The sequence below is a fragment of the Numenius arquata genome, chromosome 6 (genome assembly GCF_964106895.1).
Source record: "Numenius arquata chromosome 6, bNumArq3.hap1.1, whole genome shotgun sequence".
Lineage (NCBI taxonomy): Eukaryota > Metazoa > Chordata > Aves > Charadriiformes > Scolopacidae > Numenius > Numenius arquata.
This window is the reverse complement of record NC_133581.1, coordinates 3,284,066-3,300,508: the sequence shown is the minus strand read 5'-3', so window position 1 is coordinate 3,300,508 and position 16,443 is coordinate 3,284,066. Positions and strand designations below refer to the sequence as shown.

The 16,443-nt window shown below is 39.2% G+C and overlaps 1 protein-coding gene across 2 annotated transcripts in view; it reads right to left on the bottom strand.

Moving 5' to 3' along the window:
* The window catches only part of SHANK2 (SH3 and multiple ankyrin repeat domains 2), a 315,160-nt gene that overhangs the window by 78,859 nt on the left and 219,858 nt on the right, over positions 1-16,443 (bottom strand). The window lies entirely within an intron of this gene.

Below are 16,443 nucleotides of genomic sequence, written 5' to 3'. Positions count from 1 at the left end.
AGATTATACTGTCTATTCTAAACCTTTTCTCCAGTGAAGTAGGACATCGATGGAAATAGAAAATTTATACCTTGCTGAAGAAAACGCCACAGTTAATTCGTAATTTGAAGAGCAACTGAAGGTTATCTGATGCTTGAAGGAGCGAGGTTTTTCAGTGGAAAAACAGCACTTGTAAGGAAGAAAGACTGTGTAAGTACACAGGCTGGTGAGGACCAACACTCCCAGCTTCCTGACACTGGTCGCCAAAGCCTCTATAATTAGCAGCTACTCAAGCAAATCAGACCTGTGCACTCCAACATAGGGCTGCCAGAGGAAAGCAGCGACCACCCTTTCCTAGAACTCTTTCTACTAACAGCAGCCACCACGTTATAGTACTAGGTGTGAAAACAAGATCTTCTACAACAAGAAAAGTGTTTATTAAACACCCTCATCAACACCCCCTCCTCATCGACACAAAAACAAGCAATGCAGTTAGTTAATAAAATCACTTCAATGTTTACAAACCATATTAGCCGTGCTTTTAAATTGATGTGAAAACAAACAAATGGAACATCCACTTCGTGGTAAGATTATGATAAAATATTTTCCACTTACCAGCAAAGTCTGGCTGGACACTTTTAAAACAAGCATAAGGAGAATAAATACCTATTTCACCCTTCATATTGCATTTTAGTTATTCAGTTTCCTTGAGTCTCTATAATATAAAATTCAACTAAAATTTGATCTAAACGAAGTCAATTCCAACCTAGATGCTTAAGTAAAAGCAAAACACAGTAGTGAAAGCATATAGATTGAAAAAATACTCAATAGGATCTTTAGAGACAATAAAAAGCAGATTCTCTTTTTGCATGAAGAATCTAAGGCTTTAGAGACCAGTCAAAATTTAGATAAGAGGCAAAGCAAGATACTTTCTGCAAAGAGACATTAAAGTTGGAATTTAACAATCCCTGCCGGCTGACACCTGATTTGTTAACCAAATGCAGTCCTGTAACGCAAGGTTGCTTTCTCTAAAGACAGACACGTGACAAATACAACAAAACATTCACAAAGAAAACGCTTTTCAATGCACACAATTTACCGCTTCTCCTGAATCTGCAAAATACGCTACGTCCTCTTGCCTGGCATTTATTAACGCAACAGGAGAGACTTCGGGGACAGACAAACTGGGGAAGCAAGTGAATGGAGGAAAACTGGGAAAAAGAATGCAGATGTGGGGGAGGACTCTCATGAAACATGTGGAGGAGCTAATGACATCGTTAACACCAAATTAAATGGAGTTTTAATGAGCATTTTCCCCACAGGAGATAAGGCAGTAAAAACATTACTTGCTGGAAGTACTAACTAGATGAAGATTTGGTTAGACTTTTTGGAATCTCTGAGACACAATTTGTTGACATGGAATTTTTAAACCAAATGCCAGGATACAAATACACAATATTCTGTAATCTGCCAGATTATGCCATCACCCAGAAACACAACTTTTTATCTCAATCTCTCCCATAGGCAAAGATGTGATGTTGCTGGTAAAACAAACAACTGGGACCTATCAGTACATATTTGAAATCAGTTTGAAAAAATATTTTTATCAAATAGCTGAAGTGTTAATTAATTTATTATTATTACTTTCAAAACCCACTCTTCTCAAAAAGTAAACACTTCTGAGCTGGAAATTCTGAAGACCAAAGAATGCTTAGTCAGCTATTTGACCCACAATTTAAAAGGGGAGTCACCAAATTAAAGAAACATCTCTCCAAAACAAGGTGATAAAATCCACATTCATTCAGATTGGTTGGGGGGATGGAAGGAAGGGGGGAATGGCTACTGAATTTTTCTGTTCAAACTTAAGTAGACCATGGTCTGTTGCATGGTGAATAACTGAATGATGTTAACTTTCTCAACCAAAATGCTCAAGAATTGCTCATCAAAACTCAATCTTCAATTTAAGTAATTTTAGTTTTAGGTGGAGTAGTTTTAGGTGGGGAGAAAACAAGTGATCCTGTGAGAGAGACCTTTTTCTTGCTGTTCTAATACATGGTTAGATGGGTGGTTAAAATGTGGATGTGCAATTATAGAACACATTCAAAGTATGAAGGGTTTTTCTCAGAAATAACTGAAGAAATCAAGTCACATCCAGGCAGTGAGTTGACAGAAGGATGCCTCATACACCTTCCAGGTATACACCATCCTTCCCAGCCTGCAAACCCAGAGAGGTGATGGGGCAGATGGAAGTACCAGGGAGAGGAGGCGGAGCACCCAGGACCTGGAGAAGCCCTACTCCCACACCTCCAAGACTCAACACAACTATCTGCTATTTTGACCAGCTACAGCTGCTTGTGAAAGGTGCTCCTAACTGAGAGACACCCACATCAGAGAAGCCTAGTCCATGCTGGAAAATGGAAAATACCTGCAGTGAGATAAAGTGTTGGGAGGCACTCTTGCTCTTGGCCCTTTGGAGACTTCAGGCTATAACTTACAGATGGAAAGCTTGGCTCAGTGACTCTAAAGCAAAACATACATTGTGACGCTTCCTGATTACACGTGACTGAGAAAGAAAATTTAAGATGCTCTATTCTTAGCAAGGAAAAGGGATTTAAGTAGTGTTTTGAAGCCAGAAATTCAAAAGGTACCTGCAGAATAGTGGCCAAAAATAGCATATTTGTAGATTAAGCACTTGGCCCTATCTATGTAGACCTTCCATTAACTGGTTTCTTCAAGATTGAATTTATGCTTTAAAGGATTAGATTTTCAGGTTGCCATTTTAGCACAGTTAAATTTTCTAATATTAATGGTCATGAATTAAATCTAGTTCACTTCAAAATCCACTTATGCACTTAATTCCATTAACTTCCTGGCACAGAACATTTACGCAGGCAATTACGCACTCTGTACACTTGTAACTAACAGTATTATTTATTAAAAAATGTTTTCTAGAGAAGTCATGTCTTCATCTCCTGAAAATCAAGTAAGTTTCATATTTTTTCCCAGTGACCTTTCCCCTTTAACTCTTTGCTATTCAATAGGAACCACAAAGTATAAGGAGCAAAGACCGACAGAGCCAATCTGTGTGTAGATCCTGGATTTGTCTTGCAGCTTCTTTCATTTCTATTTTGCCTGTGCTGATGAATTATGTTAAATTTTCTGGGTAAAGATGGATGTTATACAACACAAAAGTGCTGAAATATGCAGCTGAGTAGAAGCCAAATCATGTTTTATCTGTATTCTATTGTAAATTATTAATTCTTATGACTTATTAATGCACATTCAATGCAGAAATCTTTAGATGCTTAATAAACATTCTACATCTGAACAAGATTTTAAAAACTACTTTTCTTTAAATGTGAAGCAAACATAAATAGGTTATGTGTAGCACAGTAGCCATGACATAGTAATAATGGTCTCTTTTTCTATTTATCTAATTCTCATGTATCTAGACAACCTGGGGGAAAAAATAATCACATGACTGTACTTCTTTTTTATTATAGATACATATTAATCTACAAATCTATTAAAAGCATCATGGTTCAAAATCAACAAGCTCAAGGCACTAGGTAAGTCAAAATATGTATCGTCAGCAAACTTTGCCTCATGGATTATTAGGTAAGAGACACTGCTCTGAAAGCAAAGGCACGGAGTCTGAGCCTGGGACTTCCATTCTAGCTTGGCAGCGTCACAACTTCCAAAGGAGACCTGTCGTATTCTCAATGCTCTGTTGTTTCAGAATAATTAGACCACATTGAGAAAACATGTTAAAGTTTAAAAAGTAACAAATAGAGAAATACAAGCTCGCTGTCATCTACCTTTCAGAGTCAGATAGGTTTTAGCCCATATTTAATAAAACTACATCCATCCATCTCTGGGTTTAACACTACTGTTACACAACTGCCACAGTTTTTCAACCTGTGAAAAATTAGCTTAAAGCATTTCTAAATCATAACAGTAGAAAGTTAACATAGAACGTGTCGTGGTTTGGGCTGGGCTGGCCACTGAAATGAACGACAGATGCAGGACAGAATGTGACAAGAGAAATAGGTGCTATCAATGTGGTAGAGAAAGGTCACATTTCTCCAGATAGGAATGAAGAATATGCATATACCTCTCCAAACGGACATTAATTTTTGTTATTATTATTATCGAGCAAATGAATCAACATGTACAGCAGTATTAGGACAGGACAGACGCAGTGAAACGTTGCATAAAGAGATTGCAGCTGCTGTTGATTCCAGAAACAGCACGCGGGTGTGTTTTAGCTAAAATTCTACAATTTTCTTTTAATTTGGAAATCATCTTGGCTCAAAGCACTCAGGAACCGCATCTGTACACAGACAGCGCTCATGCTATCTTCATCCTGTTAACACCACCGCCTGGCTGTGCTGTTGATACAACTGTCTGCAAAACCCATCTTTAAAATGCATCCCTGAAATGATCGGGTTTAAAAACTACCTGTTTTGAGGCAGAATATCAAAAACAGCAGCAACGAGTTTTCCCACAATTGCCAGACTTAAACCCATAGCAACAACAAATGAAACGCTCCATTCTCAGCCTTCCCTCTGCAACCTCATCACAGATACGGCACTTATACACCTTAAAGTTTTTTTTTTTTCTGAGATTTGATGACTACCCAGGCTGGTCTGTTCGCAGTCCCCTACTGCAATCCAGTCTGACCATCTCAGCTGATGGAGGCTTTGCCAATACATCAGAGAGGCACAATAATGTCAACAGAGGATATTTTTAAGGCATATTCTAAAGTGCTGAGGATAACTGTGTGCTTACTTCTCCTCCTCCTGTATCTTCCTCTTGCTCAGACTTCAGAAAAAATAAAAATTAGCACAAATTTCCAGAAACCTGAAACTATGTTAAAAAGGGGACTCTGCATTCAATATTTTACCTGTAGCAAATAGCATATACTTTTGCTTCTACTCACATAAGTTAATTACATACACAGATCTAACAGGAAGAGAAAGGAAAAGTTAGTTATTAAGGGAAAAATGGGGCATAGAAGAGATTATTTGTCATTTAACAGCATGCAATGAACAGTGCAGTTGCTGTTTCAGCATCCTTTTAACTTTCAAATAAGGAGAATTATTAGTATTTTACCCTCTTCCTTCCTCCCTTTTCCCTCAGAAATGCTACTTTGAAGTTCTGCTGTATTCTTTCCAGTATGTTAACACATCAACGTACTAAAGAGCCTGATCTTCAAATCATTCTTCAGGGCTTTCAGTTCAATTTCATGCCCAGTGTTTCCTATATCATTAGGTTTAGTTCCATCCTTCCTTGGGGTAAGAGAGTACATCTGGATACTTTCTCGACACACACACACCCCAGCAACAAAGTTTGAAATTATTCTGTAATTCTTTCTTACCTTTTGGGCTAGAAACTGTCATCGGGTAATTAGTAACATTTGCTCTACTCTTCCTCTAAGGTGATTAGATGAGTTACTAGCAGAAGTAGGTTTAATTCTGTATCTATTAACTACAGGTGAAAAAGACAGAGGGACGGGTTATAGTGAGCCTTGTCAGGGCTGTCACATCCTTTAAGGCATTTTTCCTGCATTCAGAAGGAAATTTCTTAACATGCATTGGGATTCTGTGCAAGAAAGGTTATTAACTCAAAATGTAACTCATCAGCATTACTTTGGTCAAAAGCTATACCTGATGAATTATTTAAAACTATTCCAAAAATAACCCAGTCCATAAGTATTCAAGCAGATAAATATTACATATGACATTTCTGTGTCTTCACCAACGTGTTTAAGTGACCAAGCACTATAAGCAACTCCGGGCCTTTAAATACCAACAAAATTTAATAACACTTGTTTATATATTTATTCAAGCTGATTTAATACTGGGCTGAGACCTACTCAGTACACAGGTAAAAATTCAAAGGCGATTTACATGATTTTTAATTTTGAGATATGTGAAGTACCCAGCTGCACTTCTACCACTTACGACTCGGAGCAGGCAACGACATTGACTGTATAAAGATTGCTGCAACTTCACTGCACAAGGCAGAACATGTGCCTTGACATCCAAATGTGCATCGCCTCTCAAAACCAGGAAGCAATTACTTCTATTTCTTCCCTTTCAATAATACACTTGCATCTGCATAAGACAGTTTTATGATAGATTATTTAGATTTTTTGACACACTGTTAGTAAGAATACAGGCTACTTTGGGCTCAATGTCTGCTCTTGATCCTACGTGCTCACTAATTGCAGAGGAAGAAAAGGTTCTGTAATTAACCTGCTGGGAAATATCAGAAATCTTTAAAATTCCCACTCTATATGCAAATATATGCCACCTTTCTGTTTTACTACAGGCTATTCCGACTGCTGTCAATCTTAACAGACTGCACGGGTCGTAGAAGAGTGAACTCCCACAAAATTCAGCAGATCACTTGAAGCAGTAAGGAGGTGGCCAGTAAAAAGAAAAAAAAATAAATAAAAAAGTCTTTTATCTTTTATAGAGATATCCTGATGCATTGATCTGGTAAAATTTATCAACATTCATAACAAGAAGAAGATCTGGGTTTAGAAGGACATTTTGAACACATCTCAATAACCAGCTCTGTAATTTCACAAATAAGAAATCTTATGACATTCAAATATTTTTAAATTAGAAATGCAAGGGCGAATTTCTTTAAGGCTCCAGCAGCCACATACAGCAACCCAACAAAAACATCTGAAAGGAGCCTCAATATTAAATTTACAGCCAAAACACACAAATGGCAAAATAATAACATTCTAATCAGAAAGCTTATTGGCAACTTGAATTTAATTTGGGATATTTAGCGAGCTTTTTATAAGCCTATATTTCATTTTGTCACAGGATTTTCAAAACTGAAAATGGTGAAGAGAGCATTTAACATACAACAACTGAAATAATTCTTAAGAATACTGTTGCTGATTGAACAGTGTATTGGACTACTGCCAAGACTAGAAGCTATATTCAATTAGTTTATGAACATATGTCTTAACGTGTTTAGAAGAACCAGGGTACAATTAAATTCACAAAAATTATTTAGCAGACGGAATCAAATTAATGTGTTCCTGTATCTCATGTTCATATTGTGTTTATTTTATTTCTGCTTACAAAAAACCTAAACCAGATATAAATCTAAAACCAGGGTTGGGGGTTTTTTATTTTGTTTTGTTTTTGTGGTTTTTTTCTGTTGAGATGCCAAGATGAGTATCAAAAGTTGCCTTGAACTCAAGGAACAAATTTTAGTGATCTGTATTTCCTCATTTTTAATATATACAGTGTAGAACATTCTAGCTAGGAGAGCAAAAAGTTAACTGTACTGTGATAGTATTTACATATCTTTTGAAATGTGCAAGAATGACTAATAAAGATATGCACCTATTAAAATCTAGCACCACTCCAGAAGGAGGAAGCCAATGGTGTTTCTAACTTGAAGTATTTCATAGAATCATAGAATAGTTTTGGTTGGAAGAGACCTTGAAGATCATCGAGTCCAACAGTCAACATAGCACTGCCAAGCCCATCACTAAACTACGTCCCTCAGCACTTAGATCTACACGTCTTTTAAATACCTCCAGGGATGGTGATTCCACCACTTCCCTGGGCAACCTGTACCAATATTTGATAACCCTTTCAGTGAAGGCATTTTTCCTAATACTCATTCTAAACCTCCCCTGGTGCAACTTGAGGCTGTTTCCTCTTGTCCTATTGCTTGTTACTTGGGAGAAGAGACTAACCTCCCCCTGGCTACACCCTCCTTTCAGGGAGTTGTAGAGAGCGAGAAGGTCTCCCCTCAGCCTCCTTGTCTCCAGGCTGAACACCCCCAGCTCCCTCAGCCTCTCCTCATAAGACTCCTCTGACCCCTCACCAGCTTCATTGCCCTTCTCTGGACCCACTCCAGCACCTCAATGTCTTTCTTGTAGTGAGGTGCCCAAAACTGGACACAGCACTCAAGGTGGAGCCTCACCAGTGCCCAGTACAGGGGGACGATCACTGCCCTAGTCCTGCTGGCCATGCTATTTCTCATATAAGCCAGGATGCTGTTGGCCTTATGTGGCAACCTTAAGCATACAGTCCAGTTCACCTGTGACAGGAAAACTGATTAAAAGAATTAAAGATAAACCTATAAACCCACCGCATACTAGGAAAGGAAAGCTGCAAAGAAAAACCCTGGCACGTGTCTACTCTAATTCTGGAGCATGAGAGGAGAATGAAATGTAGACAGCTGAAACTCCCTGACAGTTTACTCAGCTTTCCAAAGCCCTTTTGACAAGCTCCGTGCAAAAGACTGTTAAAGCACGAGGTAAAGCCATGAAGTAGAACCTGGTTAAGGAACAGACAAAGGAGGAGGAGTGAGTCATGCCTTTTAGTGCCTTGAAAGAAAGTGTAATGTCCCACACTTCCACAATGGGAATGGAAAAGAGGCTGAGTAGCAAAAAGACAAACCACCATAGTAGACGAGTCTTCTTAGTCAGAGTTTGAGCTTAGTGAAATTTCAAAACGCATCTTGCAGGAGAAAATAAATGGGAAGACTAATACCACAGAAAATTTAATCTATGGGAACAGAGGACGTTCAACACTGACAACAAGAGCCCTGTGCTTTATTGCAGAGGTTCTTCTGTTCACATTTTACATTACACGACAACTGAACTTCCTCCTAAATGGAAAGGAAACACACTCAAAAGACACAGAACCATAGAATGGTTATTGGAAGGGACCTTAGAGATCATCTAGTCCAAACCCTCTGCCCTGGGCAGGGACACCTCCCACCAGACCAGGTTGCTCAAAGCCCTGTCCAACCTGGCCTGGAACACCTCCAGGGATGGGGCAGCCACAGCTTCTCTGGGCAACCTGTTCCAGGGTCTCATTACCCTCACAGTAAAGAATTTCTTCCTAATATCTAAACCTAAATAATATAAAAATCTAATAATCTACATCTCCCATTTTTTAGTTTAAAACTGTTACCCCTCATCCCTACTTTTATTGCTGATAGGTAAATAGATGATAACAAAAGCAAAATATGTCTATTACTGAGTTCTAGACCGTGTGGAGGCCCCTGCTGTCATCAGGATGGACTTAAAAGCTCTTTTGTGAGTGCATTACTATTCTGAAAACTTATGGTATTAGTGTTGCTTGAATTGAAAGTATGTGTTACAGAAAGAAATTCAAAATAGTTCTTTTATAGGAAACACCAAGGCAACTCATACGCCTTTTCACAGAATTCAGACTGAGAAGAAGAGGGCATTGGGCAGGGCAGATGCTGAGCTGTTATTATATGAAATTGCTGCTGAACGTCTCTCACTCGGCGCTGCTCAGAACTGCATTTACCTTTCTGTGCTGCAGCAGCTGCAGTCATCCTTCGCAGACCAGTATCTCTGCCTCTCATTCCTCCTCATCGCCCCCAGTTTACAGTTCTTAGCTCTGGTGCACAACTTCGACCGTTGCCCTCTTACTTTTTCATATCCTCTCATATCAGTGGTGGATACAATTTCTTTGTACCTGCCCTGCATGATGAGTTTTCCTCTGTCCGAACAAGCCCTCTCAATTTCACAAGCCAAAATTTAATGAGCAAACATCTAAGAATATTTTCTAATCATGGTACAAAAGCAATAATAATCTTTGTCCATCCTGATAATTGTATTTTCTTCACAGCTTCTTGTAGTTGACTCCTTATCCATCTTCCTATCCAACTTTTTCCAGCTTCAGTAATAATTTCCTATGGAATGCTAAAATAACGTTTGGTTTAAATCCAAGCAGACTGAGTCTCCTGCATTAATCTTGTTTAAGAAACCACCTAATCTCTCCCTCATTAGTCTTCATAAACCAGCTTGAAAAAAAATACACTGCCATTTATACCACTTCCCATTTTCTTTCAGGTACCTACCTATTCTTTTTAAAATTCTGGTTTAAAACTTCATACAGAATTGGCCATCAGAAAATCTGTTGGCCTAGAGTTGTCTCACATTTTATCTTGAATACAGATGTTACGTTCGCTGTTCATGTTTCATGCTGGACTATCCTTGGACTCCTGAGAAATCCGAGCAACATAAATACTGTTTACCAGCTCTGTAGTTGCTCGTCAGGCTCATTTTCAGTAGGTACCTAATCACCCACATGCACAACATGAACCTTACTGAAAGCGGACGCAAAGCACTCTCTTTTGTTTCCAGACCTAAAGAAGAGGTAAATACTACATGTTGAGAGAGGTGTGAACACGCTTTATGTGTCCTAAATAAGAATGAACAATTTTTAAAATTTGTTTAAATATGCTTTACAAAATGCAAATCATAGCCGTTCCTGACTGTTTGGCGTTCTTTTTATTTTTATTTTTCCTTACTTTTCAATCCCTTTTCAAATCTTTGTAAATTCTCTACTTCCTTTTGTATCCTCCCTAAAAAGCTTACTCAGGCAAGTAAAGCTGCAGTCTTTTCTACAAGCTTTTGACACAAGCCTGTCTCCTTTGTGTTCAAAGCTCTCCAGACCAGTTAACTGTACTATTTCTTTTTCTTAATTTTTGAAAGCTTGTCTTTCTAAAATCCCAGAATATAACTGTATTAGAATAATTTGTGTTTGTTTTTTTTTTTTTAAAAAAAGTGTGCTTGTCTCTGCTTTGCAATATGACATAAACTGGTGCAGCTCACTCAAATTCAAAACTGCTGTATTGGAGCAGCCTTTCCCTGAGACTCTCACTCAGCACACAAACTCCATTAAATTTGGGATTTAGAAGTCTCCTATAATCACTAATTTCCCTTGGATTTTTATTTCCTCCCTAATCTTACAGAAATCCACATATATTTGACATCCATATATATTTTGACATATGCAGAGGTCAGTAATGGTCACATCAACACTATTTTACTTCAGTTCCTTTCCTCTTAGTGAAAGCAGTTTAAATCATTTCAACCATCAATATCATCCGCATTTCTTTTTTTTAGAGGAAAAAATTGGGTAATTTAAACTGTAGCCTCACTCAGGGCTTATTTCCCTCTTTCTTAAGGAGGTTCTACCTTTCTGTTCTTCTCCACTCCATGTTTTCCTGCCCATTGTGACCATTCACCTTTATTTCTACAATGCTCGGTTTGGTGCTCCATATCAGGTGTCCCAATTCCTCCATTACAAACAGAATGTATAGAAAACATTGCACTTTCCTCTATCTAAATATATTGGCTATCTATCAAAATAAATATTTACTGCTACATCCTTTTCATGATGCTCCCAAAAGTTTTGTTTTGCTGCATTCTCATGCATCTGATTTCAGTGTCTCTGTACACTTGCAAGCTTCTTCCAGCCTTCTTTGATAACCTTCTAATTGTGCTTTGCGTGTTTAGTCTCGATGCCTAATAGTTCTGCAGCTGTCTAGGTGATATTCAGTCCCCCAAAAAAAGCCGCCATCTATACCTTAAGAAAATCAAACATAGAATCATAGAATGTTTAGAGTTGGAAGGGACCTTAAAGACCATCAAGTTCCAACCCCCCTGCCATGGGCAGGGACACTTTTCCCTAGATCAGGGTACTCAAACATGCCAAGTCTCTCCTGGCAATATCATTCCCTTAAGACTACCTTCAAAAACATTTCATGATTCTGAATTATTTCTCTAGAGGAATCCCACTGAAGAACACCTAAGCCACAATGACTTAGAGCATTTTTCATACCCTGGCATATCTGTTTCAGCAAGACTCTGGCTGTACGGTTTGTTCCAGCAGTAATAACAATAAATTGCCTCTTCTCTATTCCTCAAACACAAGTTTGTATTGCTGCCTTTCGCTGTCAACATTGTTATCTAGATTTGCTCCTAACACATCTATCTGCTCTTTTCATGAACCCCCACTGACAAAGATCTCTTGTAGGTGGCGTATTTCAGGCGGCTATAACAGGCTGTAAAGTCATCCTCACATTTCATCTCTCAAAACATTTCTAACTTACTGTGACTCTGACACTGGACACATTTAATGATTTCCTTTTTTCTGATATCTGTAGATTGGTCTGTCTTTCCTTCCACACAGCAGATTCTTCTGGCTTTTCCCTCTCGTTTTTTGTAACAGCAGAACTATTCCTCTCCACGGCCTACAGTCCTTCAGGAAAAACTGCTCCAGCCTGGGTCCACCACAGGCTGCCAAAAGACCCGCTCCTGTATGGCATGGAGTCTCCTCTCCACAGGCCGCAGCTCCTGACAGGTCCTTGTGGGCTGCAGCTTCCTTCAAGGGCATATCCACTTGCTCCAGCATAGGGTCCTTCACGGGCTGCAATGTGGGTATCTGCTCCGGCGTGGTCCTCCACGGGCTGCAGTGTGGGTATCTGCTCCGGCGTGGTCCTCCATGGGCTGCAGAGGGACAACCTGCTTCTCCATAGTCTTCTCCATGGGCTGCAGGGGAATCCTAAGTGTGGCACCTGAACCATCTGCTCCCCTTCCTTCTTCTCTGACCTGGGTGTCTACAGGACTGTTTCTCTCACATTTTTTCTCACTCCTCACTCACACCACCCTTTTGACCAGAGGCACCGCCAGCATCGCTGACAGGCTCAGCTTTTATCGGCAGTGGGTCCATTTCGGAGCTGACTGGAATTTCCTCTGAAACAGGGGCAGTCCCTGATCTCTTCTCACAGAGGCCACCCCTGCAACCCTCTCTAGCCCCCTGCTACCAAAATATTACCACATAAACCCAATACAACCATTACCTTCAGTCACACCTCTGGTCCATGGATCTTCTCATCCAATAGTGACATTAGTCGCCATGTCACACATAAATAACTTCCACTGGGAATGACTCAGGAATGATGAAGACTCCACAGCTTGCACTGTTTCTCTATCGCTTGCATATTTTGGCATTTTCTGCATTACTTTTCACATTTTCCTTCTAAGTACAGGGATAACAAAACCCAAAGTGTACTAGTTCCTTTACAAATTTCACTTAAACTCCCCTGTTTGCTACCCTATTCACTATTACTTGATGCTTAGCTTTTTAAAACCTACTGCATTAATCACCTCAGTTTCTTAATTAGGTGCAGGGACCAGACCCTATTCTTCATAGTTGTAAGAAGTCTGGGAGGCCTCACTCAGGAAACATCCCACAAGAAAACACAAACTACCAACTGATGTCAACCAGTGTCATCTCTTGGGAAAAAATAGGCACCATGTACCACTCCCAAACACATGCAGCAGCAGCTTCTGAATTCCTACACAGAGGAATTTCTCTGTGCCACGCAGTCTTCACACAAGCATTTATCCCTGACCAGGAGAAAGGAGAAAATGGAGGGAACACTTTCTTTGCACATCTCACGGTCTGTCAAAACTGTTTCTCTGACTGCCAGTGCTTGCTACCTTCATGACTGACGTATTCAGCTGGTGTCAGCAATACCCAAAGCCACCACGTGCTTGAAAAAAATAATTTAAGTATGAATGAAAGCAAGGTTCCCAAAGACAAAACAAATTCTTGAATTTGTCATAGCGTTGAGGCCCACGCAGGTAATCCACAGTGTTGATGTGCAGACGCCTGCCACGGGGCTGAGGGACCAGCCATGGGGCTCCAGCTCTTGCTTGGTCCAGCACCCAGGGAAAATATGGCAATAGGCTAAGAGAGTTCACGAACATAGACTAAATACTTCTCTTATCTGCAATTTCAGGCTCTGAAGAGGCCTTTTATCTATCTTTATCCCAGGACAGTTTCCTATCCCAGCACCATATTCCTTGCCGATTCTCCAGTCCTCAAACTTTTTAGCACAGGCTTAGCCTCCATCTTCTGCCAGTCCCAGTCTTCCCAGTCCATCCCTAGTCCCACTTGCCTTATACACTCAACCCCATTTCCTTTTTCTTTGTTGGTCAGGCATTTCACCTCCTCTACCCCTCACGATCCATCCCATTTTCTATTTATCCATTCTTCTTTTTTCCTTTCCCCAGTTTGTCCTCTCTCCTTCCTGTAACTTCTTCCCTCCACACACATGCGGTTCCCAGGTTATCACTCGAGTTCCCTCCTCTCTTCCGTAGCTGTTTACAAACTCATCGCTCAGTCGAGACCGCTCCCTTGCTCACAGCCTTCTAACCAGCTGTACCCACAGCTCAGCTCTATTAGCACTGGAGAAAATAAGCCTGAGATTTCCACCAGATTTTGAAAGGTCAACTGAGGAAACAAGTGCAATTAAAGAACTGACAAACAGAACCAAATACAGCACATAATTTGGGATATGTTTCCAAAGAAAACTTCTTACTCAAAGGCGTAAGAGTACTATCATTTTTTCTAATCAAAGCTCACCAGAATTCAAAAAAAGAAAATTTAACAAAAGGGGGATAACCAACTAAAACAGAAATCATCAACTCAAACAATTACACAGTTTCAGCAAATGCTTAGTAACTTTAGTGAAGTTTCTAATAGTGGCAAGTATCTGACCATATTTTATCATAAGCAGTATAAGCAATCTTATCTTCTAATAAGACATAAATAGTCAGTAGTGATTATACAACATCCACGAGCTGTGTTAGTGCATGAGAATTTCTCCACGAAATTTGTTAGGAGATAAGCAGTAAGGAAAGTGCAACTTGTTTCTTTTCTGCATCCAAAGCACAGAAACAGCTAAGGTGCCAAAGAGAGTTAGCCACATTCCCAATTAAAGTAGATAACATAATTACCTGAAGAATATAACAGCATCATTTAATATACTTTCAATGTGTATTTGTAAAATCACATGTAAGTACCTTCTTTTTAAAATACGATCTAACTTGTCATTTTAAGGTCTTTCAGAAAAAAGGTGGGGTTTTTTTTGGTATATCCATGGAAGGATATTTAATATTTGGTGTTTTCATCTTATCCCAAATTTACTTAGCATGTGTTACTCCATCATGATTTAATTTGGACAAGAAAACTGCATGGCTGCTCAAGCAGTAAATTTAAAGTGTAAATGGATTCTTGGCTGCCGATGGCCCAGTTTCTGCTTCTGTTTCCATAGAAACCCATGTAGGAGTGGCAAGAAGACATAACTTAAAATATGAACTTAAGGGTTTACTTCTCCCCTTTTCCTCCCTCTCATCTAACTCCATCTCCAAGCAAATGGGATGTAGTTTAAATTTGTAGCCCCTCCTTTCTCATCCTTTGATTTTACTAAGGTAACTATAGGAAGCAAAAATCACACTGGACAGCAATTTCTTCTGCTAAATTACAAATTCCGGGCTGTTAGAAGAGTGTACTTGAAGAGGAGGAATGTCACACTCTCTCATACCTCACACACGTGTTTGGTACCATGTCACAAACTGTTCCTGCCCAGTGGAATTCTTACCTCCTGTCTCTTACTGATGAATGGATGTAAATATAGATGATGGAAAAATCATCCCTAATATGAGATGTACAACCTGCATAGGAGGAAACTGTGAATCCTCTGGTCAGATAACTCATATAGCTAAATTAACCTGCTAGGCTAATAATAACTCTCTCATTTTTTAACCATCACTCTCACAAAATCTTCAGCCTTAATATTCAATTTATGAATACCTATGATGAGACCCAAGCACGGTGTATTTCCTATAATAATATGTCCTGTAATAAAAAAAAAATCACTTCATGAACATAAAAATTGAGTGAGTTTGGTCATTAGAAATGGTTAAGCTCTCAGAGATGACAAAGCAATTCTTTAAAGAAGTGATAGGGACAAACGGGACCTTAACTAAGATTTCATATTAAGTAACAGACAAGGATCATAAAGGATTCAGAGACAGATACTGCATCTGGATCTCACTACTGGCTATATTTAATTGCAGGATCCAGTGCACACATTCTTAGACTACTTTGGGCAGTTTTTCAACAATTAATTTTTTCAGGTTTATGCAGAAATGAGCCCCACATTAAACAAACAAACAAACAAACCCTCTGCTCCCCAAACCAGGCAGGGAAACAAGTATGTGAAGGCTCCCATCAGGCATCTTCCTCTGCAGGGTCCTTCCCTACTCAGCAAACACACAGTCATTTTCACTCCCATAAAACTCTAACTCATTAGTATACTAAAATACAAAATTCATGAGGGTTTGCAAACTTTTCTTCCAGAAATGGTGGAACAAGTCACAGTACATGAGCCCCTCTCCACTTTTTTTGCTCTAGCAGATGTCAGAAGTCTGAGTTTTTTTCCAGAAAAAACCACTTGCTAATAAAAATCTTATCATTTCCTGCTTCAATTTACATACCAGGCTGTTAAAGCAATGCCCTGTGGACTGCTGGTATTCTTTGATGGGCAATAAGGACAGAATCTCTTTTCACCTAGCATCAGAAATAAAGAAACTGGCTACAAAGGGGACATAACTTCAGAAACTAATTAAACTGACCTTCCAGAACGCATATGCCCTATAATCATCCAGCCTCCTACCACATGGTAAAAAAAAAAAAAAAAATTTGAAAAATAAATAAATAAATAAATAAATTTCTAGCAATCTTCCGAGCAAAGGAAAATGCACGATGTGATGAGTTACAGAGAATTTTTGGTAAGAGAAGC